Here is a 25,054-nt window from a genome sequence, read left to right as displayed (position 1 = left end):
TCCTCCCTGAACCAGGCTATTTAAAGGATCTCACAAAAGTGAGTACACCCCTCACATTTTTGTAAATATTTTATTATATCTTTTCATGTGACAACACTGAATACAATTACACTTTGCTATAATGTAAAGTAGTGAGTGTACAGCTTGCATAAGTGTACCTTTGTTGTCCACAACACACAGCCATTAATGTCTAAACCGCTGGCAACAAAATTGAGTACACCCCTAAGTGAAAATGTCCAAAATCGGGCCAATTAGCCATTTTCCCTCCCTGGTGTCATGTGACTCGTTAGTATTACAATGTCTCAGGTGCAAATGGGGAGCAGGTGTATTAAATTTGGTGTTACCACTCTCACTCTCTCATACTGGTCACTGGAAGTTCAACATGGCACCTTATGGCAAAGAACTCTCAGAGGATCTGAAAAAAATAATTGTTGCTCAAAGATGACCTAGGCTATAAGAAGATTGCCAAGACCCTGAAACTGAGCTGCAGCATGGTGGTAAAAACCATACAGCAGTTTAACAGGACAGGTTCCACTCAGAACAGGCCTCGCCATGGTTGACCAAAGAATTTGAGTGCACGTGTTCAGAATCATATCCAGAGGTTGTCTTTGGGAAATAGTCATATGAGGGCTGCCAGCATTACTGCAGAGGTTGAAGGGGTGGGGGGTCAGAATGTCAGTGCTCAGATCATATGCCGCACACTGCATCAAATTGGTCTGCATGGCTGTCATCCCAGAAGGAAGCCTCTTCTAAAGATGATGCACAAGGAAGCCTGCAAACCATTTGCTGAAGTCAAGCAGACTAAGGACATGGATTACTGGAACCATGTCCTGTTGTCTGATGAAACCAAGATAAACGTATTTGGTTCAGATGGTGTCAAGGGTGTGTGGCGGCAACCAGGTGAGGAGTAAAAAGACAATTGTGTCTTGCCTACAATCAAGCACGGTGGTGAGAGTGTCATGATCTGGGGCTACATGAGTGATGCCAGCACTGGGGAGCTACAGTTCATTGAGGGAACCATGAATGTCAACATGTACTGTGACATACTGAAGCAGAGTATGATCCCCTCTCTTCAGAGACTGGGCAGCAGGGCAGTATTCCAACATGATATCAACCAACATGATACCAATATCAAACACACCTCCAAGACAACCACTGCCTTACTAAATAAGTTGAGCATAAAGGTGATGGACTACAAAAGAATGTTTCCAGACCTAAACCCTATTGAGCATCTATGGGGTGTCCTCAAACTAAAGGTGGAGGAGCACAAGATCTCTAACATCCACCAGCTCGGTGATGTCGTCATGAAGGAGTGGAAGAGGACTCCAGTGGCAACCTGTGAAGTGCTGGTGAACTTTATGCCCAAGAGGGTTGCTGGAAAATAATGGTGGTCACACAAAATATTGACACTATAGAGCCAATTCGGACATTTTCACTTAGGGATAGACTCACTTTTTGCTGCCAGTGTTTTAGACATGAATCGCTGTGTGTTGAGTTATTTTCAGGGGACAGTAAATTTAAACTGTTATGGCAGGTTACTACCACGTTAAATTTCCAAAAGGTCTTGTGCTGAAATAAACAACAGCATAAATCTCTCCTACGTACAAAACTCATCAAAAAAAAAAATCCATATTGTCCATGTTTACATACCAAAAATGTTTAGCTACATTGGATTGTTTAGACACAGTGGGGCACTTGAGTAAGTCCCTCATGTAGATAGCCTGCTATGTTTATAAGCGTTCTTGTTGTTTGACTAATTTTATGTTTTTTTCTAAGGAATAAACTGTTGGGTCTACTAAATGAGCTGATAAACACCATACATATATCTTTAACACTATACACAAGCCAGATGCCCATCGAACACTAATGCCCTGTACACACAATAGGATTTTCCAACAATAAATGTTGGATGTGAGCTTGTTGTCAGAAAGTCAGACCGTGTGCATGCTCCATAGAACATTTGTTGTCGGAATTTCCGGCAAGCGTGTGTACACAATTCCAGCACACAAAAGTCCCGGAATCAAGAAAAAGAGCCGCACTGGCTATTGAACTTCATTTTTCTCGGCTCGTTGTACGTGTTATACGTCACTGCGTTCTTGACGTTCGGAATTTCCAACAACATTTGTGTGACCGTGTGTATGCAAGACAAGTTTGAGCCAACATCCTTCGGAAAAAAATCCAAGGTTTTGTTGTCGGAAAATCCTATCTTGTGCATAGCCTTAAAGTATTTGTTAACACAATCACTAAATTCTCAAATAAGCTTTAACATGTTAAAGTGGTTCTAAAGGCTCAAAATGTTTTACCTTCTGTGTGTACCAGCCCCTCTAATACTCATCTGAGCCCCATCTCGATCCAGCGATGTGTACAAGAGCCTTGGCTCTCCAGGAATGCTCACTCCTCATTGACTGAGGCCATTGGCTTCCACTGCTGTCAATCACAACCAGCAAGCCAATCATGAGAGGAGGTGATGGACATGCAGAGCCAATGCTGTTTGCTCTGGGGGCACTAGGCAGGAGGGAGGGGCCAGGAGTACCAGCGAGGGACCCAACAAGACCCAGGCTGCTCTGGGCAAAACCAACTACATAGAGCAGGTAAACCAAATACATAGAGCAGGTAAAGATATCACGCTGGTTATTTAAAAAAAAAAAACAGGATTTTAATATCACTTTAATATAATTTTAAAGGTAATTTACCAAATTTGTAAACCTGTTGTTTTTATTGCAACAGTGTCTGGTGATCCTGCCATGAAGGTCCATGTGACATTTCTCAGGAAGGGTTCCTTGATGATGACTAGTGACTAGTGACTAATGACTAGTCACCCTGTCATATGGGCTTCTGATGGAGGCTTTAGCATCACTATATAGGTGTGGTTTGATTTGCAGTGCATGCATGTAGGAGGATTCAGGAGATCATCAACAGTGAGACACAGCAAAGGGTGAAAAAAAGTTAAAGTGGTTCTAAAGACTGCAGCCCCCCCCCCCTCCTATACTTACCTGAGCCTGATCTTGATCTAATGCAGCGTATACACAATCGGACTTTCCAACAACAAAACTGTGGATTTTTCTTCAAAGGTTGTTGGCTCCAACTTGTCTGGCATACACACGGCCCCACAAATGGCCAACAATTGTGAACGTGGGAACATGGTGACGTACAAGATTACAAACATGCGTGAATTTTTGTACGATGGACTTGTGTACACACCATCAGACTTTCCGACAACAAAGTTTTGGTGGCGGAAAATTTGAGAACCTACTAGCCAACATTTGTTGGCGGAAAGTCTGACTTTCAGCCAACAAGCTCACAACCAACGTTTCCCATCAGAAAAAGTGAGCATCAACTTTTCCAGCTCTCTTCCTCCTCATTGGCCCAGACACAGCAGCAGGAGCCATTATCAGTCACAGCCTGGGAGGAGGTAGTGGGGGATGAGGCCAAACTGTGATCTATGGGGTTGATTTACTAAAGGCAAACAGACTATGCACTTTGCAAAGTGCAGTTGCACTCTGCAAATGCAGTTATTCCAGAGCCTAGTAAATGAGCAGAAGCTCTGCAGACTTCAATCATCCAAGCGTGTGCAAGCAAAAATGCTGTTTTTTTTTTTTTCTTGCAGGTGATTGGGTACTTTTTGTAAAGTGAAGCTTTACCTCATTTACTAAGTGAGCACATGCAAATGCATAACAAGTGGCTTGCTATGGTGAGCACTAGGTGAGAGAGAAGAGCCAGGAGCACCAGCTGGGTACCCGAAAAGAGGAGGATCAGGGCTGCTCTGTTCAAAACCAGAACCAAAAACCAAAATCAAAAACAGAACATGTTAATTTTTATTTTTTTTAAATAACAAACCTGTCATACTAAACATATACAATCACTTGACACACAATCACAAATTACATGCCATTCAGTTAAAAAAGAACTGCAGTCTGCTCACATAATTTGTAATAAAAACATTTTTGCCATTCTGAAGCTTCCCTCCAACCACTTTGCATATTATTTTATATATAATGTGATTCTGTACTTGCCAAATATGCTGCAGAAATATCCCTCCACTAAGTCTGACTGCATCCATTTTAACTGTGGGCAGCTGAAGCTGCTGCCTGTTCACTTTGTGGATTAACACAGAAGAACACCTTTAGCTCTGCAGCCCTCATTTGCCCTAGTATGAGTGACCCCCCTCCCTTCTTGGCAAGAGAGAGAGAGAGCTGTGCATGATGTCATAAGCCTGGGCTTTTTACCAGACAAGAAATAGGAAGTGGGCTGTATAAGGTATTTACTGGTAGAAAAAAAAATGTTTTACTATCCAAAGTTAAAACAAGAATGGAGGAAGCTTTACTAGATGGAAAGTGAAAACAAAATGATTGAAGGTCTGCTTTAACCGCTTCCCGACCGCACACGACGATGTACGTCGGCAGAATTTGCACGGACAGGCAAATTGCAGTACAGGTACATCCATCTGAAACTGCTGCCATGCCATCGCGCGCCCCGTGAGTCCAACCGCGGGTCCCGCGGACTCGATCAATGCGGGGATACCCGCGATCGTCTCACAGGTAAGCTGAACGAGGAGATGCGGAAGTAAACAGCATCTCCCCGTTCTGCCTACCAACAAGTGACAGTGATCTCTGATCCATGTGATTGGAGCAGAGATCACTAACACACAGCCACGCTCCCCACAGTTAGTAACACGCCCCTAGGACACACTTAACCCCTACACTGCAACCTCCTGGTTAACCCCTTCATTGCCAGTGTGTCAGGGCTGGCTTAGCCCTTCCTCCTCTGGGCTGGCCGCTCAGCTGTCGGCTAATTGCCAGCTCTCTTCTCTCTCTTCAGTTACCAGCTGTTCCCGATGTAGCTCGTCTGGCCTGTCTATATAAAGTCTTCCAGCTAATTTCTCCTTTGCCTTCATGTTTGGTCACATCACTAGGAACCATCTCCTGCTGTTGTTTCAAGACTGGCTTGCTAACATCCCTCCTGGCTTCCATCCTGCTTGCAGTTGCTCTCTGTGGATCCCTGACGTCTGGACTGGCTGATTACCCGATCTGGTTTATAAACTTTGGACTGGCTGACTACCCGATCTGGCTACTGGACTCTGGCTTGCTTGACTACGCTTTTTCCTATTTATCTTTTCATTTTTATTAATAAACAAGTGTGATTAGATTGTACTTCTGTCTCTGTCTGTTTCATGGTTCCTGACAGTACGTGAAGGCCATGAATTCAGAAGATACAGTCAGTCCACTTGTTGGTAATATTTTTTCCAGATTGGATGAGCAAGATCACCACATGGATCAGTTTGCCTTGGCTTTACAAATGCTCCTGTATCGCACGGCTCACCTGAAATCCCCCACGGTGGCTGCTCCGGTACAACCTGAGTTGCAGGCCATCCCTGCAGCTGCACCAGTCTCTGTGCAGGCACCCGCCTCAAGTATTACCTCTATAAGAGGTATGTCTGGTTCTGCTCCGCTTCCCCAGCGATTTGGGGGCGATCCAGTTCAATGCAGAGGGTTTCTCAATCAGGTTGAGATATACTTCGAAATGCTGCCCCAGGCGTTTCCCACGGACAGATGCAAAGTAGATTTCATGATATCTTTGCTTTCTGAGAGAGCCTTGGCCTGGGCTGACCCTCTATGGGAGACGCAAAAACCTGATGTCTTGAGTTACCCTCAGTTTGTGGCCTCCTTTAAAAGGGTTTTTGACGTTCCCGCACACTCCGCTTCTGCTGCCAAGTGCCTCATCTCCATCAAACAGAGTACGAGAACTGTTGCCGACTACGCCATTGAATTCCGTACTTTGGCAGCAGAGGTTGCTTGGAACAATGAGGCCCTCGTGGCTGCTTTTTCTCATGATCTCTCAGATTCCATCAAGGATGAGATAGCAGCCCGAGATATACCCACTGAGCTGGAGAGCTTGATCTCGTTTGCCATGCTCATTGACTCCAGACTCAGAGAAAGACTCTCTCTTAAGGAGCACTTGCGGAAGCCTCCTGTACGTTTGCCTCCAAGCTTTGTAGTCCCACCCATGCCTCCCTCACCTCCCATGCCTCCTGGTACTGAGTTGGTCAGTCAAGATGAACCCATGCACCTGGGCTTCACACTTCTCTCTGCGGATGAGAGAGCCTTTAGGAGGAGGGAGAGATTGTGCCTTTATTGTGGCCAGGCAGGTCACTTTTTGAAGTCTTGTCCTACCCGTCCAGGGAACGCCAAACCTTGGGGTCCTCTCATGGACAGACCTTAGGTGGCGTTGTTTCGTCCCCAGTTATCCAGAAGGATAAGCCCCTGGTTTTGGTCACTCTTTCTTGGGCTGAGTCGTCCATCAAGATACAGGCTCTAATCGACTCTGGGACTGCAGGCCTGTTCATTGATGCTGCATTTGTTTCGCAGCACTCGATTCCGCTGCAGCTGCGTGACACTCCACTTGCCATTGAGGCTCTTGACGGGAGACCTTTACAGCCTGTCCATGTGACTTATGAGACGGTTCCGTTGTCCATGGCCGTAGGGGCTCTTCACCATGAGATAATCCAATTCCAAGTGATTTCCTCTGCCAGATTTCTGCTGGTTATTGGTTATCCTTGATTACAGAGGCACAACCCCTCTTTTGATTGGCTCCGTGCTGAGGTTCACTCCTGATCACCACAATGCAGGACATGCTTCCTGAAGGTATCCAAGGTCCTGTGCACTGCTTCACTTCCCTCCTTTTCAGAGGAGTACCGTGATTTTGGCGATGTCTTTGATAAAGGTCAAGCCAGTAGTTTGCCTCCACACCGGTCTTATGATTGCGCAATTAACCTTCAACCTGGTTCCATACCTCCTTGTGGCCCGGGTTTACCCTTTGTCGGTCTTGGAGGATAATGCCATGGAGGAGTATGTTGCTGACGCACTTTCTCGAGGTTTCATCCGCAAATCCTCGTCTCCTGCTGGTGCTGGTTTCTTCTTTGTGAAAAAGAAGAGCGGTGAACTGAGACTTTGTATAGATTATAGGGGTCTCAATCGTGTCAAGATTAAGAATGCCTACCCGATTCCATTGATTACTGAGTTATTTGACCGCCTCAAGGGAGCAACGGTTTTCAAGAAGCTTGACCTGAGAGGGGCATACAATCTCGTGCGCATTAAGGAGGGCGATGAGTGGAAAACTGCAATTAATGCCAGAACAGGCCATTATGAATACCTGGTAATGCCTTTTGGCCTTTGTAACGCTACGGCAGTTTTACAGGAATTTGTTGCAGTTGTGTGTGATGGTCTATCTCGATGATATACTCATATTTTCCAAGTCCCTGGAGAGCCACCACACAGATGTCTGTCGTGTACTTCAGAAACTAAGAGAGAACAATCTCTATTGTAAACTGGAGAAGTGCAAGTTCCATCATGAACAGGTTACATTCCTGTGATTTCACTGCTGGTTTTTCAATGGACCCAGAGAAACTTTCGGCAGTCCTACAGTGGCCTCGACCCATGGGTTTACGTCCTCTGCAGCGTTTCCTGGGCTTTGCCAATTACTATCGGAAGTTTATTCGTAACTTCTCGTCTCTGGTCAAGCCTCTGACTGATATGACCAGAAAGAATGGTAACCCACAGAGTTGGTCTCCGGAGTCCATTAAGGCCTTTGAGACTCTCAAGGCTGCCTTTGTTTCTGCTCCTGTGTTGGCACATCCTGATCCTACGTTGCCTTTTATCCTAGAAGTTGATGCTTCTGAGACTGGAGTTGGCGCCCTTCTGTCTCAACGTCCTAACTCTGAGAGTGCTATGCATCCGTGTGGCTACTTTTCCAAGAAATTGTCACCTGCTGAGTGCAATTATGAGATTGGTGACAGAGAGCTGTTGGCGATCATTTTAGCCCTGAAAGAATGGAGACATCTCCTTGAAGGTACCACTGTGCCTGTTCTTATTCTACCTGACCATAAGAATCTTACATTCTTGTCTGAGGCTAAGCGACTCTCTCCCAGAAGGGCGCAATGGGCTCTTTTCTTGTCGAGCTTTAATTACATTGTCTCATTCTTACCTGGTACTAAGAATGTAAGGGCGGATGCCTTGTCATGACAATTTTCCTCCACTTCCAAGTTGGAGTCGGTTACGGTTCCTATGATTCCTCCTGATCGTATCTTAGCTACGGTTCGCACCAGTCTTACTTCTCCTTTGGGTGACAAAATTCTTGCTGCTCAAGTCCATGCTCCTCCTGATAAACCTTGTGACCGCTGCTTTGTCCCAGAGAGTCTCCATACTGCAGTGCTCCAGACTTATTCTCCCAAGGCAGCTGGCCATCCTGGGAAGAATCAACTCATTTGGGCCATCTCCCAACAATTCTGGTGGCCTAGTCTACGGGTTGATGTTACTGCTTTCGTAGCTGCCTGTCCCGTGTGTGCTCATAGTAAGACTCCACGACACCTTCCAGTGGGCCTCCTACAACCCATACCTAATGGAGAGAGGCCCTGGACTCACCTGTCTTCTTAGGCAGTTTACCTTTTCTCGTGCAGTTCATGTTTCGGGCAATTTACATTTTCTCGTGCAATTTACATTTTCTCGTGCAATTAGCATTCTTGTGCAATTTACGTTCTTGTGCAAATTAAGTTCTCATGCGATTTACGTTTTCTCATGTAATTTACTTTCTCATACAATTTACGTTTTCTCATACAATTTACGTTTTCTCATGCAATTTACATTTCTCATGCAGCTTATGGTTTCTCATATACTGTAGTTATGGTTTTTCATGCAATTTACGGTTTCTCATGCAATTCATGGTTTCTCGTGCAATTTACGTTTTCTCTTGTAATTCACGTTTTCTCAGGCAATTTACGTTCTCATGCAATTTACGGTCCTCATGCAGTTACGGTTTCTCATATTGTTTCAGTTTCTCATATAGTTTCGGTTTTTCTTATATAGTTTTGGTTTCTCATGCAATTATGGTTTCCTCATGCAATTTTTTTCGCTTCTCAGGCCAATTCATGTTTTTCTTACGTGTCCCATGTTTCTTACGTGTTCCCATGTTTTCTTACGTTTTCCCCATGTTTCTTACGTTTCCCCATGTTTCTTACGTGTTCCCACGTTTCTTACGTTTACCCATGTTTCTTACATGTTCCCATGTGGCTCGCATTTCCTTTCACAGACCTTTAGTTCCCTGCTTTTCATTAGCTAGGGCTCACATCCAGGGTCTGTCACGGCTATAGTTCTATAGAGCTGAGGCGTCATTTTATATTGATGGCCCACTATCTTCTCGCCTGTATTCCATACGTCATACATGCAATTTTTTTATTTATTTTTTTACAATCAAAAAAGGTTTTATTGAAAGTATGTTTACAATTAGCATAGAATTATAAATGTTGTCAACAATGGTATGTATACAAGCATTGATACAATTAGGTAGCATGTATGTTGTAACCAATTATCTCAATTAGAACAAAAGATAAAACCAAATCAAATAGATAAAATAGAAACTAGTGATACCACGGGATAGATTATGTATTTGGGGAAGGGTGAAAAAGGGTACAGGGTAAAGGGGGTTGGAGGCCAAAGGGGGGATACCATCGCACTAGGGTTCATTTCCTTAGGTTAAATATGTATCTAATAGGAGCATGTATAACTCAATCATTCTGTTTTCTCCTTTCTATTTCCTTTTTCTCCTTAGAGTAATGGGGAAGGGAAGTTCAGCCCATAAGTAATTGGCAATCGGAAGAGAGGGTAAAAGCCAGCCAAGGTTGCCAGGTTTTGTTAAAGGATGTGCTGTTCTCTTTTTTTATTGCCACTAATTCCTCCATTTTAAAAATGTATTGCACTCTGTTTAACCAGTCCTTAACTCCTGGGACTGTGGGGGTTTTCCAATAGATGGGTATGAGCATTTTCGCAGCAACGAGTAGGTGTCGAGAGAGTGATTTTTTTTGTACCGGCTTAAGGTAGTTGGGACTAAATTGATCAGGCACGCAGCTGCGTTAAGTTCGAGATTAGTTTCCGTTATACGTTTTATCCATGTCTTAATTTCATCCCAGTAGGTGCTGATGAGAGGACATTCCCACCAAATATGTATAAATGAGCCTATACAAGTTTTACATCTCCAGCATTTATCCGAGGTGGGGTGAGACCATCTCCTGGCCTTTTGTAGTGTCAGATACCACCGAGTGAGGACCTTATAGGAAATCTCTTGGTATTTGGAGCTTAACGAGCATTTGTGTGTCAGAATACACACCTTTTCCCATTGCTTTTCAGAAATTTTCATTTTAAGGTCATGTTCCCACTTCCTTTTGTGTTTATTGTTATCCGCGTGTGGCGTACAAATTAGCCATGAGTAGGCAAGGGATGTGGTGTGAGCTACCGGTGATCTTTTTAAGCATATAGATTCCAGTTGCGTCAATGGGAGGCTAAATTTGGATTTGTGCTTACTGTTTACCACAAAGTCCCGTAATTGCATGTAAAACCATAGGCCAGGAAATGTCCTGCCCACCTCCGAGCTAAGTGCGTCAAATGTTTTAATTTTCAAGTTTGTCATGCAGTGGTGAATGAGGAGGTCACGTGGTAGTTTGTGGTGCATACCCGGTGGGAAATCAGGGTTATTGGCAAGTGGTGTCAGTGGGCCCGGGATGGATGCAATTTGTATAGACTCGCTATTTTGTGCCAAATATTGATTGTGCTTTCGATCAGTAATTGGACCCAATCTTTATTTGGGCCATGGCAGTGCCAGTCTATGAGTCTGGTGATATGTGCAGCCTGAAAGTATTTCTTAAAATCAGTAAGACTCATACCCCCCCTACTTTTGGGAAGCGTTAGTAAAGTGAAATTGATTCTGGGTTTTCTGTCTGCCCAGAGGAAGCTTCTCTGTGCTTTAAGAAGAGTGCTAAAAAAGGTTTCCGGAATTTTTATGGGTAGAGCATTAAATAGGTACAATAGTCTAGGCAGTATCTTCATCTTCAAAATGGATGCCCTACCAAACCATGAGAATTTTTTTGGTTGCCACCTCAGCAGGTCTTTCATTATTGTGGATAATAGAGGCTTAAAGTTGGAGTTGTATAAAGCGTCAAGGTTGCTAGTTAAGTTTATTCCTAAGTATTTGAGTGCGGTCTGTTCCCATTTATAAGGGTAGTTGTCTTTCAGTCTTTTAAGTTGGTCAGGTGGGAGGGTAAGGCTGAGTGCTTCAGATTTCCATTGATTCACTTTAAAATTAGAAATAAACCCAAAGGTTTGAAACACTTTTTGAAGGTTTGGTAAGGATATATGTGGGTTGGTGATGAAGAGTAAAAGGTCATCCGCATATGCGGCTATTTTGTATTCTCTATCGTTTACTATGAAGCCCTGAATATCTCTGTGTAAATTGATTGTTCTTATTAGGGGTTCTAAGGTGATGATGAAGAGGAGTGGTGATAGAGGACATCCTTGGCGTGTTCCATTGTGGATCGAGATGGGATCAGAGAGTATGTTATTTACTTTAATTTGGGCCTGGGGGTTTTGATAGAGGGTTGAGATCCATGATAGCATGTTTTCCCTTAGTCCAATATGGATACAGGTGTCCATCATGTAGTCCCAGGAGACTCTATCGAAAAGCCTTCTCTGTGTCAGTAGAAAGCAATATTCTGGCTGTTTTAGAGGTTTGAGCAAAGTGGATTAGATTCAGTGCCTTAGTAGTATTGTCACGAGCTTCCCTACCTGGCATGAATCCCACTTGTTCAGGGCCTATGATCTTTGCCAGAAGGGGTTTTAATCTATTGGCAAGTATTTTGGCCAGGATCTTGAAATCAACATTTAGGAGTGAGATGGGTCTGAAGTTTGCGCAGTCGGAGTGGTCCTTGTTAGGTTTGGGTATCACAGCTATGTGTGCCATTAGGAATGAATTGGAGTTGTTTCTGTTTTTTGCTAGAAAGTTAAAAGCAGATTGGAGAGGTTTCAAGAGAGAGATTGTGTAAGTCTTATAGTATTGTGATGTAAAACCATCAGGGCCAGGGCTCTTTCCTGTTTTTAAATCTAATATTGCGTCTGAGATTTCTGATATAGCTATATAGGGTCATCCAGCTTGTGTGCGTCATCGCTTGCCAGGGAAGGTAAGTTACCATTTCCCAAAAAGTCTTTGATTGCTTTTTGTTTTGAGTTATGTGGGATGGTTTGTGTTGGGCCGGCAGATCATATAATTTGGCATAATAATTGTGAAACAGGTCTGCCATTTCTTTAGATTTATATTTCAGAGTCCCCTCTTTGTCCCTTATGGCATGGATATGACTTGATAGTGTTGCTTCCTTCAGGGCCCTAGCTAGTAGTTTCCCACCCTTGTCCCCTTGTTCGTAGAAAATATTTTTTTTGAAAAAAAAGGGATCTTTTGATTTTGAGATCTAGTAGAAGGCGTAGTGCCTTTCTGCATTCAGTCAGTTGCTCTTGAGAGTGAGATTGTTTATGTTGTAATTCCAAGTTAGCAATTTGTTGGGATAGTTTTGTAATATCTCCCATTTTCCCTTTTCTTCCTGGCGTCCCATTTTATTAGTTCGCCCCTCACCACTGACTTGTGGGCTTCCCAGTTGTTTAGCGGGTTCGTATCATTGTCAGTGTTGTTGTGAAAGTATCCATTAATCGTGTTGTGGATGTCATCTCTCACTATTTGGTCAGTAAGGAGTGTAGGGTTGAGTCTCCAATTAAATGCAGGTTTGTGGTGTGCACCCAGTTCTATTGAGATAGCTGTGGGTGCGTGGTCAGAAAGGGCAATAATGCCTATCTCAGCTGCGAGTAAGTTGCCCAGGTCTCTTTGTGAGACAAAGATCATGTCAATTCTTGAGTTTCGTTTGTGAGGTGCGAAAAAAAAAAGGTAAAGTCCTTCTCTGATGGATGAATGGATCTCCATGCATCAACCAAAGTTAGAGACTGCAGTAGCGATTTCATTCACTTGGGAAGCCTGTAACTGACATGGGTGTGTCCAGAAGAGGTATCCCTGAGGGGGGAAAGAGGGATGTTAAAGTCCCCGCCCAGAAGAACACACCCCTCCGCAAACCATTTAAGTTCGTCAATTATTTTGCTACAGAATGGCACATGGGAGGTATTCGGGAAGTACACATTAGCAAGTGTTATATGGGATCCCTCCCAGGTGCCCTTCAGAAACAAATATCTTCCCTCAGGGTCAATAAGTTGGTGCTTCAGTTCAAAGGGCGCGTCTTTGTTCAGAAGGATGGACACTCCTTTTGTTTTGGCATGGGGGTTGGTAGAGTGGTAAACTTTTGTGTATACATTGTCAGTGAGTTTAGGAATACGCTTGTCTTTGAAGTGGGTTTCTTGTAGAAATACCACTAAGGGGCATACTTTTTTATGTTCTCTAAACAATTTGGACCATTTTTCTGGAATAATCAGACCATTTACATTATGCGAGATAAGAGTTGGTGTTTTCCCTAAGAAAGCATATGCCATCTTGGCCTTAAATCTAGGATGGGTGGGTTCTGGAGAAGCCGCGTCTGTGAATGGTTTTCACAAAAGATGTTGGTGACGCAGAGTGTGTTAGAATAAGATGCTTTGGGTCTGAGAAGGAAATTGCGTACGTGCGTGTGGGTAAGAAGGGGGGGGAATGGGAGTAGGGAGGTGGGGGGGTAAGGTAAGGGGGGAGAGGAGGATAAAAGACGTAAGTAGTTAAGGTATAAGAAGAAGAGTACCCACCAGCCACCAGTTGGTGGTGGGTCAGTTTGGGATTTAACTAATGTGCGTATGTGTTAGTACTTTCCCTTTGGGGGAGAGTGGGAGGTGATCAATAAGCAGTCTAACAGCGACTGTTTCGTTGGACTGCTCTGTAGCAGTGATGAAGGTGACCAGTGGAGGAGCTCGGCACAGCTTACGGTTCTAAACCCCATCAAGAGGTTATCTGTAGGTAAGGTATCTGAGACCATCTATTAGCATCTATTATAAGCTACAGTAAACTTGAGTAATGGGGGGAGAGAGGGGAATGTGGTGTACGAGTTGCCATTAACCAGTTTGCAGAAGAGGTTAACATTATAAACACTGTATAAACTGTTCAAAAGAAACTATGGCCTAGGCGCCAAGCTGTATAACAGATACTAGCTTAAAAAACTTTAAACTTTTAACTCAAATCCTGAGCATTTGACTTTCACATCTCCGCCTAGCATATTGAGGACCAGACACCCCCGTGTACTTTGGGGGTATCCTAATCCCTGTGCAAGGACGGTGATTTTCCCACATCAAGCAGGGGAGCCACAAGATCAATAACAGGTGTGTCTATTTCCACAGTAAGGCACAGTTTGGTTTCTGTCCCATATAGGCCCAGTCCACTCTTACAGTCCCAGAGCAAGATATGTCAAAGCGAGTAATGCCGCATTCACACGACCGGACTTAGGTCCGACAGACTTTCGACGGAGTTCTGACGGAGTTCTGACAGAGTTCTGACGGACTTTCCGAATGAACGGACTTGGCCACACACAATCACACCAAAGTCCGACAGATTCGAATGTAATGACGTACGACCGGACTAGAATAAGGAAGTTCATAGCCAGTAGCCAATAGCTGCCCTCGCATCGTTTTTTGTCCGTCGGACTAGCACACACGCGAGCGGATTTCTCGGTAGGAACTGGGTCCGGCGGAGTTCTTTCGGAAAAATTTGAAACATGTTCCATTTCTAAAGTCTGTCAGACTTTTGCAAATCAAAAGTCCTCTGCAGCCCACACACGATCGAATAGTCTGCCGGAATCATTCCATCAGACTTTTGATGTTGAAAAGTCTGGTCGTGTGTACGCGGCATTAGAGAGGAGGATCTTCGCTGATGGTTGCCTGGGCTATGCATAAAGAGGTGCAGTCAAGATGTATTAAATAGTGTCCTTAGGGTTAACCTGACGCTGCTCCCTGCCGTAAGCCACTAGGATATACTTTCCCCCTTGTTATTTTGGGGGGAGGGGGATATAAAGCGGTGACTCGTGCAATGTTACTCACGGTTCTGCAGTCCTAAGAGAGACACCATCTCGGGGGATGTGGGGGAATGTCACATGTGCAAGTGGCACCATTCAAGACGCTTAACACTTTTGCCATTCTCAGAACCTAAATAAAAGATAAAAGTTAAAGCATAATAGAATAGAAGTGAACGGTGTTGCTGCAGATTATTATAGTCTCTCTGCAGAATATGTAAGTCAAACCATGTTTGGGGAAGAAAAAAAAAAAGGAAAAAAAAAAGGGGGGGCCCCATATAGACAGGTTGTTACAGTTGCTGATGTGGATCTCAAAGAGCAACCCTGGGATTGTGAAATGTTAGCTCTTAGGGTTGTGGGCTCCCCTATTGCTGCAAAATAGTAACAGCCGCCAGGTGGGATAATGGGCGAGTTGCTCAAAAACAAAACAAAACAAGGTGGGTTGTTCCATATCAAAGTGCTATACTAGGGAACTGGGTAGTAATTTGCTTCAAGCCAAGATGTGTATTGTAGAAGGTTTGGCCACTTCAATAGCCTCTTGGCTCCCTTCCTCTCGGGCTCCTAGCACTTTTAGAGGATGCTGAGGACTCGAAGTTGTGTCTGTCAGTGCTTCTGCGATGCTTGCCTGGCTGATAAGGCGATTGCGCGTGAGGAGGTCCCGCTGAGAATTGTAGGTTGTTAATTGCCGGTGGTGTGAGGAATTCAGCATACCAGTCCAGGAGTTCCAGCGGTGTAATTTGTAGTTCCTCACAGAATGTTTGGAGGTCATCAGGGACTTTTAGCATATGTTGTTTCCCCAGGAAGTTTGCTTGTAGCGCGAATGGGAATTTCCATCTGTAGTTGATTCCTTTTTGCTTCAGTACTTGTAGAAGTGGACGTAGTGCTCTTCTATTTTTAAGTGTGATGGGTGAAAGGTCTTGAAAAAGTTGAATCGTGGCTTCTTCGTGCACTATCCTTTCCTTCATCCGTGCTTTTTGGAGGATGTCTTCCTTCAAGCTGAAGTTAGATAGGCAACAGATGATGTCCCTTGGGGGGATTCTGTCCTGCGCTCTGGGTCTGAGAGCCCTATGTGCCCTGTCAAATTCAATGGGGGATTGTTCCGGCCGTTCAATGAGAGATTAAAGATGGCGATTAGGGCTGGTCTAATTTGGTCTGGGGATACAGTTTCAGGCACTCCTCTGATTCAGATATTGTTCCGTCTACCACGGTTGTCCAGGTCTTCAATCTGCCTGTTCATATCGATCAAATGTTGGGAGTGCGAATTTGTGATTTCGTCCAGTCTGACCAGTGCTCTGTCCCTCCTTTTCCCAGCTCTGTCTGAGATTGCCATTTGCTCAGTGAGTCTCATTAGCTCGGTTTTAATATCTGTGATTGCTGCAGCAAAAGAGCTTTTGATATCAGCGGCAATGTCTGTCATAGCCGCGTAAGTAAGAAGTTGGTCGGTTTTACCGTTGCCTGCGGCTGAGTCTTCAGATGCTGATAGGGAGACTTCGTAGTCTTCCATATCCTCAACAATACCGTTTCTCTGTCAGTGCCATTTTGGAGCTTTTACTCCCTCCACAGTATTTAAATTTGCTAAGGTTTGCTGGCGAGTTCTTTTTTTTCCTTCTGGGGTGTTCCCAGAGAACGGAGGATATATCTGTGTGTGCTTCTCCTTGATTGCGTGGACATATTCGTCTATCAGGTCTGTTTTCAGTGCACAGGCCCCTCTGGTCACCAGGGTTTCTCTACATTACAGTCATGTGTGTTGCTCACCAGGCCACTGCCCCAGTGATAGAGTTTGCCAGTTCTTGGGTAGGAGAACTGTATTATTAGTGGGGTGTGCACCAGTGCTGGGGTTGAGCTGGGGTAGGATTAGGTGGTTACACTCCAAGCGGAGCTAGTTGGGGAGATGCAGGGTGTGCTTGGAGTAGCAAGATGGCCGCCGTCTCCAGTGAATAGGCCAGAGCCTCAGGCTTTCCCTACTCTGGTGGCCGTGTAGCTGTACTCCCCTTTATTTGAGTCCTATGCCCCCAGTATCTGCTCCCCAGATCAGCATAGAGTGTATGCGCCCACTAAATATAGTGAAATAAGTCTGCTGTGGGGGGGGGGGGGTGCCGTGCTTGTACTCACTGTGCTTTGGCATAAATTTTGAGGTCAGTATTTAACAAGGAAATGGGTCTATAATTCTGGGGATGGGAGGGGTCTTTTCCGGGTTTTGGTATTGTCACTATTATCGCTTGCAACATTTCTTTGGGAAATGTACCAGTTTGTGCGGCTAAATTGTAAATCTCTACTAATCTGGGAGTGAGTATTTGCTCAAATGCCTGGTAATATTCGGCCGAGAAGCCATCCGCCCCCGGGGATTTATGTTTAGGTAAATTTTTAATCACCGCCTGTATTTCGGCCTCTGTAAAGGGTGTGTTCAGGTGTTGTAGTGATTCCTGATCCAGAGAGGGAAGGGCAATATTATGCAGAAATGTATTTATGTCTGCCAATGTGGGTTGGTGAACTTGTTTATCTAAATTCAAGTTATATAACGATTCATAAAAATCTTTAAACGTGTTGGCAATGTCTTTGGGATTGTGATGTGGTTGGTTGTCAATATGATGTTTAAGCACCGAAATATTAGCACGGTTCCCCCGCTTCTTTAGTTGTGAGGCCAACAGTTTGCCAGCCCTGTTGGATTGGGAATAATATGTTAGTTTGAGTCTCTTAAAGTAGATGTCATAGTCATGTTGTAATATTTGTCTAAGTTCCTCTCTACAGGAGTTTAATTGCTGCAGTATGAAATGGTCTGCTGTGCGTTTATGTTCCGATTCTAGGTCAGAGATTTGAACCTGCAGTTGTGTAATGCATTGCGACTTTTTCCTCTTTTCTCTGGCAGCAATTTGAATCAATGTGCCCCTGGAGACTGCCTTGTGGGCACACCAGATCATATTTCTGGGTGTTATTGGTTGGTCATTCAATCTAAAATATTCTTCAAGTTTAATTTTTATTTCTGACTGAATTTGAGGCTTGGAGAGAAGGTAAGTATTATTTTGCCATAAGGGCACAGATTTTGATTGATGTAAGTCGGTTATTTCGATCGTAATTGGGGCATGGTCAGACCATGTAATATTATGTATATTAGCTTTTAGTATGCTTTGTAACAGATATTTGTCGGTGAGAAAAAAATCAATTCTAGAATAGTGTCGATGGGCCGGCGAATAGTATGTGAAATCTCTTTCTGTGGAGTGGAGGCATCGCCATGGGTCATACAGCTCTTCGGATAGGCAGTACTGTCCCAGAGAAGGTCTGTGTCTCCGCCCCACAGAGGAGGAATCCATTGCTTCACTCATAAGCATATTAAAATCCCCACATATCAGTAAACTACCCTTTTGTAATACTTTAGCTTTTTGTACTGTCTTACGAATAAATCTCATCGATTTCTTATTAGGTGCATAAAGATTTACCAAGGTATAGAGTTTGTGATTGATTTCAGCAATAATAATAATAAACCTACCACTACTGTCTATCAATTTGTCTATGAGATGGAATGTAACGGAGTCTCTGATGGCAATCAAGACACCATTATGTTTGCCAAAGTCATTCGCCGTAAAGATGTGCGGATATTTATTGTGAGAGCATCTGGGGGGATTCTGACTTGAAAAATGCGTCTCTTGCACGAATAGAATATCACATTTCTGTTCCTGAGCCGTCTTCCACAGTGTTCGTCGCTTGAATGGGCTATTGAGTCCTCTAGCGTTGATGGATAACATTTTAATGGACATAGCTGTTTTCGGAGAAGCCTAGTCGGTATCTAGTGGTGAAATCGGATAAGCGCAATGTAAAGAGAACATTTTCCAAAGCAGAGGATTGGAACAAAGGGCATGCCAATGCAGGCATAGGAAAGATCCAAGAACCTGGATGAGTCAAACACAAACTGTTTAAAACTAAGAAAGGAAAATTAGAGAGAATTAAAGTCAATCGAATGAATTTGGGATAATCCCAGAAACGGAATTGGGGAGAAATAGTTTTGATACGGTCCAATACAGCCGAACATCAAGAGTATTCTGTTTCAGTTGGAAATGGTGTGTACTGCTGTAGTGAAGACGAGGGATGTTGTCACCTCCATTTCAGGAGAGGCGATCAAGCTGGAGACTAGCCTGCTCCATTTTCCCTGGCATTGCGATAATCAATAGAACTAGGCCTGGAGGTGGCAGGGCTTGAGGAAGTATGGCAAGCATCTTTATGGATCAGTCCCCATCTTTGCAGGAGCTCCAATCCAGACTCCAGAGACGAAATGGTAAACCATTTTCCTCCACGTTCAAGCAAAAGTTTCGCATTTGTACAAAATTTTTTTATTTCTTAATGCTTTAGTGATTGGAACCAAGTTGTTCCTGGCTTTCATGGTGGCTTGTGAGAGATCAGCGTAGATGGCGATCCTTGAATACGGATCAGGGAGGGTATTATGTTGTCTGGAAACTCTCATAAGTTGGTCTTTCACGTGGAAATAGTGAATTCGGGCAATGACGTCTCTAGGCACCGTGTCAGGGAGATGAGGTGGTTTCTGTAGCCTGTGTGCCCTATCTATGATGACATCCGCAGGTGTGAGGGATGGTAATGCCGTTTTCATCAGTTGTTGGAGGAACGGACGCAGTTCAGCAGGCTTCACTGATTCGGGGATCCCCCGAAACTTTACGTTGTTCCTGCGTGACCTGTCCTCGAGGTCGGTGACCTTTAGGCGAAGGGCCTTAAGCTCATTTTCTAAATCCAGATGCGCATCTACTAATTCATTATGAGCCGCAGAGAAATCGCTCATTTTTGTTTCCACATGGAGGACTCTGCCACTCAGGGCCTTCATCTCTTTGTGCGCTGTGCGGGAAACCTTTGTCATGTCTTGCTGTATAGCCCCCCTCAGGGTGAGGATCATATCTTTCATAATAGTATCAGTCAGGGGCTGACCAGAGGCAGGAAGAGCGTCTAATTTCTGAGTATATACATCAGACTGGTCCATCTCCTGCCCTTCATCCCCCAGCTCACCTCCTTCTGCATCTGGAGAGCAGAGTCTCCTTTTTTGTTTCAGGGGACTATTGGAGGCTGACAGGGGAGATAGCGGGGTAAAACTGCTATCAAGGGACTCACCATCCCCCTGAGTTGCCGCGCCACTGTGATGAGGAAGCAGCTGTGAGGTAGAATGTTCTGCACCGGCGCCATCTTGGATGATCCCGGCCGAGATCGCGGAGTAAAAATCCGTCAATTTTCTGGGTCCCTCTCTGGTTTTTGTCTTGGCCATCACGAGGATTACAGTGATCTCGTCTTCCGCCGTGGATGTGAGCCGGTTTAGGCTGTCACACGCTGCTGTGAGTCGCTTCTATTCTCCTGATGCGACGGAGCTCTTCTCTCACCGCACCATTCACTCCGGCCGCCGGCTCCGCCCCCCTTGTACTCACTGTGGCCTGGTGATGGTATAGGCCGGTTCCAGGGCCTGGATGGTCGCTCAGGGAGTCCGCTGGACACTGTGCCCTGTTGTTCCGGCCGCGTTGTCTCCGGATGAGTGGCGGTGTGTGTCCACCGGGCGTGCTGCCTCCTCACTCCGGTGGCGCTGTGGCAGAGGCTGGTGTGGGCCGGTGATCTCGTAGGCCACAATATGGCGCCAAATGTTCTGCGATGTGACCGGTATGTGTACGCCGCTCAGGATAGATATGCCCCGTCAGATGGCCTCCGGGGAACAGCTCCGCGGTCCCCGGGCTCAGCACAGGTCTGATGTATTGTTATCCCCGATTTTAAGGGATGGATGGCGGTGGATTTCTCCCGGCCTGTACGGAGCTCAGCCACCGCACGTCCTCCTTGCTCCGCGTCCGGACACGTTTTTTTTCTTCTCTCGCTTCTGATGCCAGTTCACGTTTTCCTTACTTTTCTCATGTTCTTTCGTGTTTTCTTAAGTTTCCAGTGTTTCTTATGTTTCCAGTGTTTCTTACGTCTCCAGTGTTTCTTGCCTTTCATCTCACATGCCTTTTTTTCACGTTGTTTCCTTTCATTTCGCTGCATTTCCATTTTCCTTGTGCTCACATTCAAGATCTGTCACGTCTACAGATCTATACAGGCTGAGGTTTCTTTTAATTGATTGTTGTCCCACAATCTTCTCGCCTGTTTTCCATTCGTCATACGTGCACGTTCACCATTACACCTTTATTACTACCCACCACGTTCTGTGGGTGCCTTAGCCCTGAGTGTTTGTTTTTAATTTCCTGTCTTGGTGTTGCAGGTTGCTCTGGCTCGTTTACTGCATTTAGTAGGGTGGTGTTGTCATTGGGTTCATTTTCATGCGCTGTTAGTCTTTCTCATATTTATCAGGTTCCAGGGGTGTTGTTAGGTCATGAGCTTATGGTCTGCTATGTTTTCTGGTCATTTTCACACAGCTGGGTTGTGCAGGTTCTTCCATTGCAGGTTACCCATCGCGTCTATGGGTTTAACAGATTGAGGTGATCGTTTTTAATTGACTTGTTCTGTGGCAAGTCTCCTCATCTGTTCTTATGCTGCTTACATATTTTGAACCAATCTTACGTTTCTCATGCAATTTACGTTTCTCGTGCATTTTGTGTGTGTCATGCTTTTTGTGTGTCTCATGCATTTTGTTGTCTCTATGCCATCTCACCTTTTCTTGTTTCTCTCATTTTCCCAGGTTTCTCTCGTTTTCCCAGGTTTACTCTAATTTTCCCTTTTTACTCTCATTTCTCATGTCTCAAGCAGCACAGATTGGGGGATTTAGCTTCTTTCACTCCTTTTCCAGCTGTGGGTCAAAGCTCGATAGCTCACCCTCTCTTAGAACCCAGTCTATTCCAAGGCTTCATTGTTCACACATAGCTAGCTTCAACTTTTTGCTCTGTTGCCAGTATTTCAATGTGGGGGGTTTGCTTTCCTTGCTTTGGCTCGGTAAGTTATTTAGATTACTGTTCCCTTGCGCGTCAAGTGCGGAGCAGTTTACCCCGCTGACTGTGGTTCTTCCCTGTCCCAAATCCACATTTTTTTCCTAGCTACGGCAGGCCAGGAGTGGCGTAATAGTATGGTACCATTAGTAAGTCAGCCATTGCAGCCCCTACAGCTGCTACTGGCTCAGGTTTTTTTTGGTGGATTCCGGAACCCTCTCGGTGCCTAGGCCAGTACCAATAGGTGCAGGTCTCGGATGCAGATGCCAGCGTCACGCCTTCTCTTCAGTCTCCAGCGTTCAGAGGCATTGGGTTCCCATTTGGCTGACGCAGCAGCCTTGATCATTTAGTTTTTATTTTGTATACCAGAAAGGCTCATGATACTGCTTGGGATGTTTTTCTAGGTAGTCCGGGCAAGATTCCTAGTCCTGACTGGTTTTATCCAGTCCCTATTTGCGTATGTTTTTTGTCTCTTCCAGCTCGTATCGGTCCATAGCACTTTCGGCGCGTATCTGGCTGAGACTCAGCATTTCATGTTTGTTGAAGGCCTCTGACAGGCTTTTCTTTATTTTCTGCGCACTCTTTTAGCCATCTTCAGGTGATCCAGAAGAGCAGCCTTCCTGCTGTGCTCAGCAGCCTTCCCATTGTGGGTCATATTCTTCATGACATATCTTACATGCTCTCAGGTCTCCTTTTTTGCATTGGTTATCAGCTTGAAGCTCAAGTCAGCTCTGTAGCTGGCCTTTTTTTGCGGTCCCCAAAGCAGGGGAATGGCGCTTCTGGCTCAGGGTCTCGCTTATTTCTGGCCAATCAACTGGTTTGGCCCCCCGGCCTTTACTGTTACATCTGCATGCTTGCAAGACACAGCAATCAGGGGTCTGCACTGTTATCAGGTTCTTGGAGCCTGGCAAGGAGTGGTGCTCAGTGTAGGTTTTACCAGCTCGTCAATACTACATTTGTCAAATCCTGGGATGGTCCTCTCTGTTATTTCCTGACTTTCCCCTCTCCGCAGCCGTATGCATACTCCATTGCCGCCCCCTTGTTTGGTCATCAGGGTCTGGACCCTTAAGCTTATTTTGGCTATTTCTTTCAGGATAGGTGTAGGTTCGGCGACTTTGCGCCAGGGGCCCCAGCCCTTATTATTTGGTAGCTGGGTAGGTGGAGGTCATCTTGTTTTCTCTGGGCATGTCCCAGTGCCACTTTTTGAGATACCACAAGCATTTGCCAATTTGGCAGGTCATGGGTATATTCAGTGGGTAATAAGACTGGTTGGTAGCTTTCATTCTACTGTGTTATTTTTGCCCCCTTTTAGGCATACTGAACACGTGACCCCGGAACACTTCAGGTCTATGTTCTCTGTTGCTCTTTTTTCCTTTCCTTTACTATCCACAGAGTGACTCAGAGTACAAGTGTAAGGCTGACCACAGGTCAGCCTGTGTTTGTAGGAGGAGTCAGGCTGCATAAAGCCTGCCCTCCTTTGCCTCCTCCTTCTCGTGGTAGCTGGCTCTCATGTCCCACCCACCCATTCAGTTTTTCTTTTCATTTCATTAATTTCTTTTCATACTTGGGTATGCCCCCTTTTAGGCATACTGACCATGTGACCCCGGCACACTTCAGGTCTATGTTCTCTGTTGCTCTTTGTTTCTTTCCTTTACTATCCACAGATTGACTCCGAGTACAAATATAAACATGTCAATTGAGCATAATTGTTAGAGAGGTACAGGAGGAAGGCCACCACCTCTTCAGATCCACTATGAAGATAATTTGTTTATATGATTCATGGTATCATTTCAGGAGTCCTCAGAGAACATTGGAACACAGACATGAAAGGTAGGATTTTTTTTTTCTTTGCATGATTGCTCTGTACTTACATACATTGTAACACTTAACATGTATTTCCACTTTTTCAGCCAAATTGGGGTAACACCTTTTTTTAGATTTTCTACATGTCCTCCTCCACGTAGCATAAATTATTATTTAAAATGGCAGCTCACCTTTTTTGGGTGCTCTATTCAGGACCCTCCAGCAAGGAAATATCATGCGTAGTTCTCTCTGTTTATGAGGGGGCAAGTTAGCTAAGTTTGCTATAATTATCCTTGACTAGAGTGGCAGCCAGTGGTATTTTTTTGGGGGGGGGGGGCGGAAAACAGTGCACAGCCAGCCTCTCCCCCGGTCGGGTCACCTGCAGCTCCCCCCTGAGTTGGTCGGTAAGCCGACTACAAGCACTTACCCTGGGCGAACGGCTTCACCTGCGTCTCCTCTCCTCGCGTTTCTGCCCTCCTCCTCCCAGTGGCCTGCATATCTTCTCATTTCAGTTAATCGGGAAAATTCCTGATTAGTCAGGAGGAGATTTAGTGTGACACTAGTGAATATTTATTTGCTAGTGTCACACAACTGGATGGGCTTCGGGTGCTGTGTCCACTCTATTTAAAGCCTATTAGAGCCTCTGGCTCTAATAGTGTACTTAAAAAAAACCCTCATTAGAATCCATGCGTCTGGCGCCTTGCATGTAGATTAGGGGCTGGACGCATGGACGGGGGGCGGTGCCCGTGTGCCCCTATGGACAGGCTGACACTGCTTGACTGCATTATGCAGGTAGATCTTCATGATCAATTGTAACTAGATTTGAATGCTGTCTGTCCTAACAAAGGGTTTAGAGGCTAGGTATGTTAATGAAGACAAAACATTCATTTAAAAAAAGAACTTCTAGGCATGCTCTGTGAATGGGAATACATAATAAACATATAATGGGAATTCCTCAAATTTGACTGCAAATATGGAAATACACTTGGAGATTTATTAATTCCAGAATATTTTTGTTTAAAACTTTGATCTGAAATGTGTACTGAATATTGTTTATTTTCTGTTACATGATAAATGTTTTCAGTGGAGTCACTCTTGGAGATGTGGAACAGAGGTGTAAATGGAGGATGGAATAGGGTCCATATAGTTTTTACACAAGGAACATTACTAACTTAGCTTTACATGAACTATTCTTACTTTACCATTCCTTTTACCCATTCATCGTTCCTTCTCATCCATCCATTACTCCAGCATGTTCACCTCCATACTTTCCTGTCACCTACCATTCATTTATCCATCCACACCCTTTCATTCTTCAAACATGTATCCCTCAACCTTCCCATCTGGCCATCCATACAATCCTCTCTCGGTCTGTCTATATGTCCACCCATCCATCCAACTTTCAATTACTTCTTTATAACTAAAGACTTGGTATACAATGAATACAAAGGGGCACAATCTAGGAATATGGCTTTCATGGATCATACCAATTATGCACAGTGGAATGCAGACATGTCATCAT

The 25,054-nt window shown here is 44.7% G+C and overlaps 1 protein-coding gene across 1 annotated transcript in view; it reads left to right on the top strand.

Moving 5' to 3' along the window:
* The window catches only part of LOC143943359 (olfactory receptor 10A2-like), a 34,718-nt gene that overhangs the window by 3,546 nt on the left and 6,118 nt on the right, over positions 1-25,054 (top strand). The window lies entirely within an intron of this gene.

Source organism: Lithobates pipiens, unplaced genomic scaffold, assembly GCF_037356315.1.
Source record: "Lithobates pipiens isolate NorthernLeopardFrog02 unplaced genomic scaffold, aLitPip1_a1.2 Scaffold_30, whole genome shotgun sequence".
Classification (NCBI taxonomy): Eukaryota; Metazoa; Chordata; class Amphibia; order Anura; family Ranidae; genus Lithobates; species Lithobates pipiens.
The sequence above is the reverse complement of the archived record's forward strand: the minus strand, read 5'-3'. Positions and strand labels throughout refer to the sequence as shown.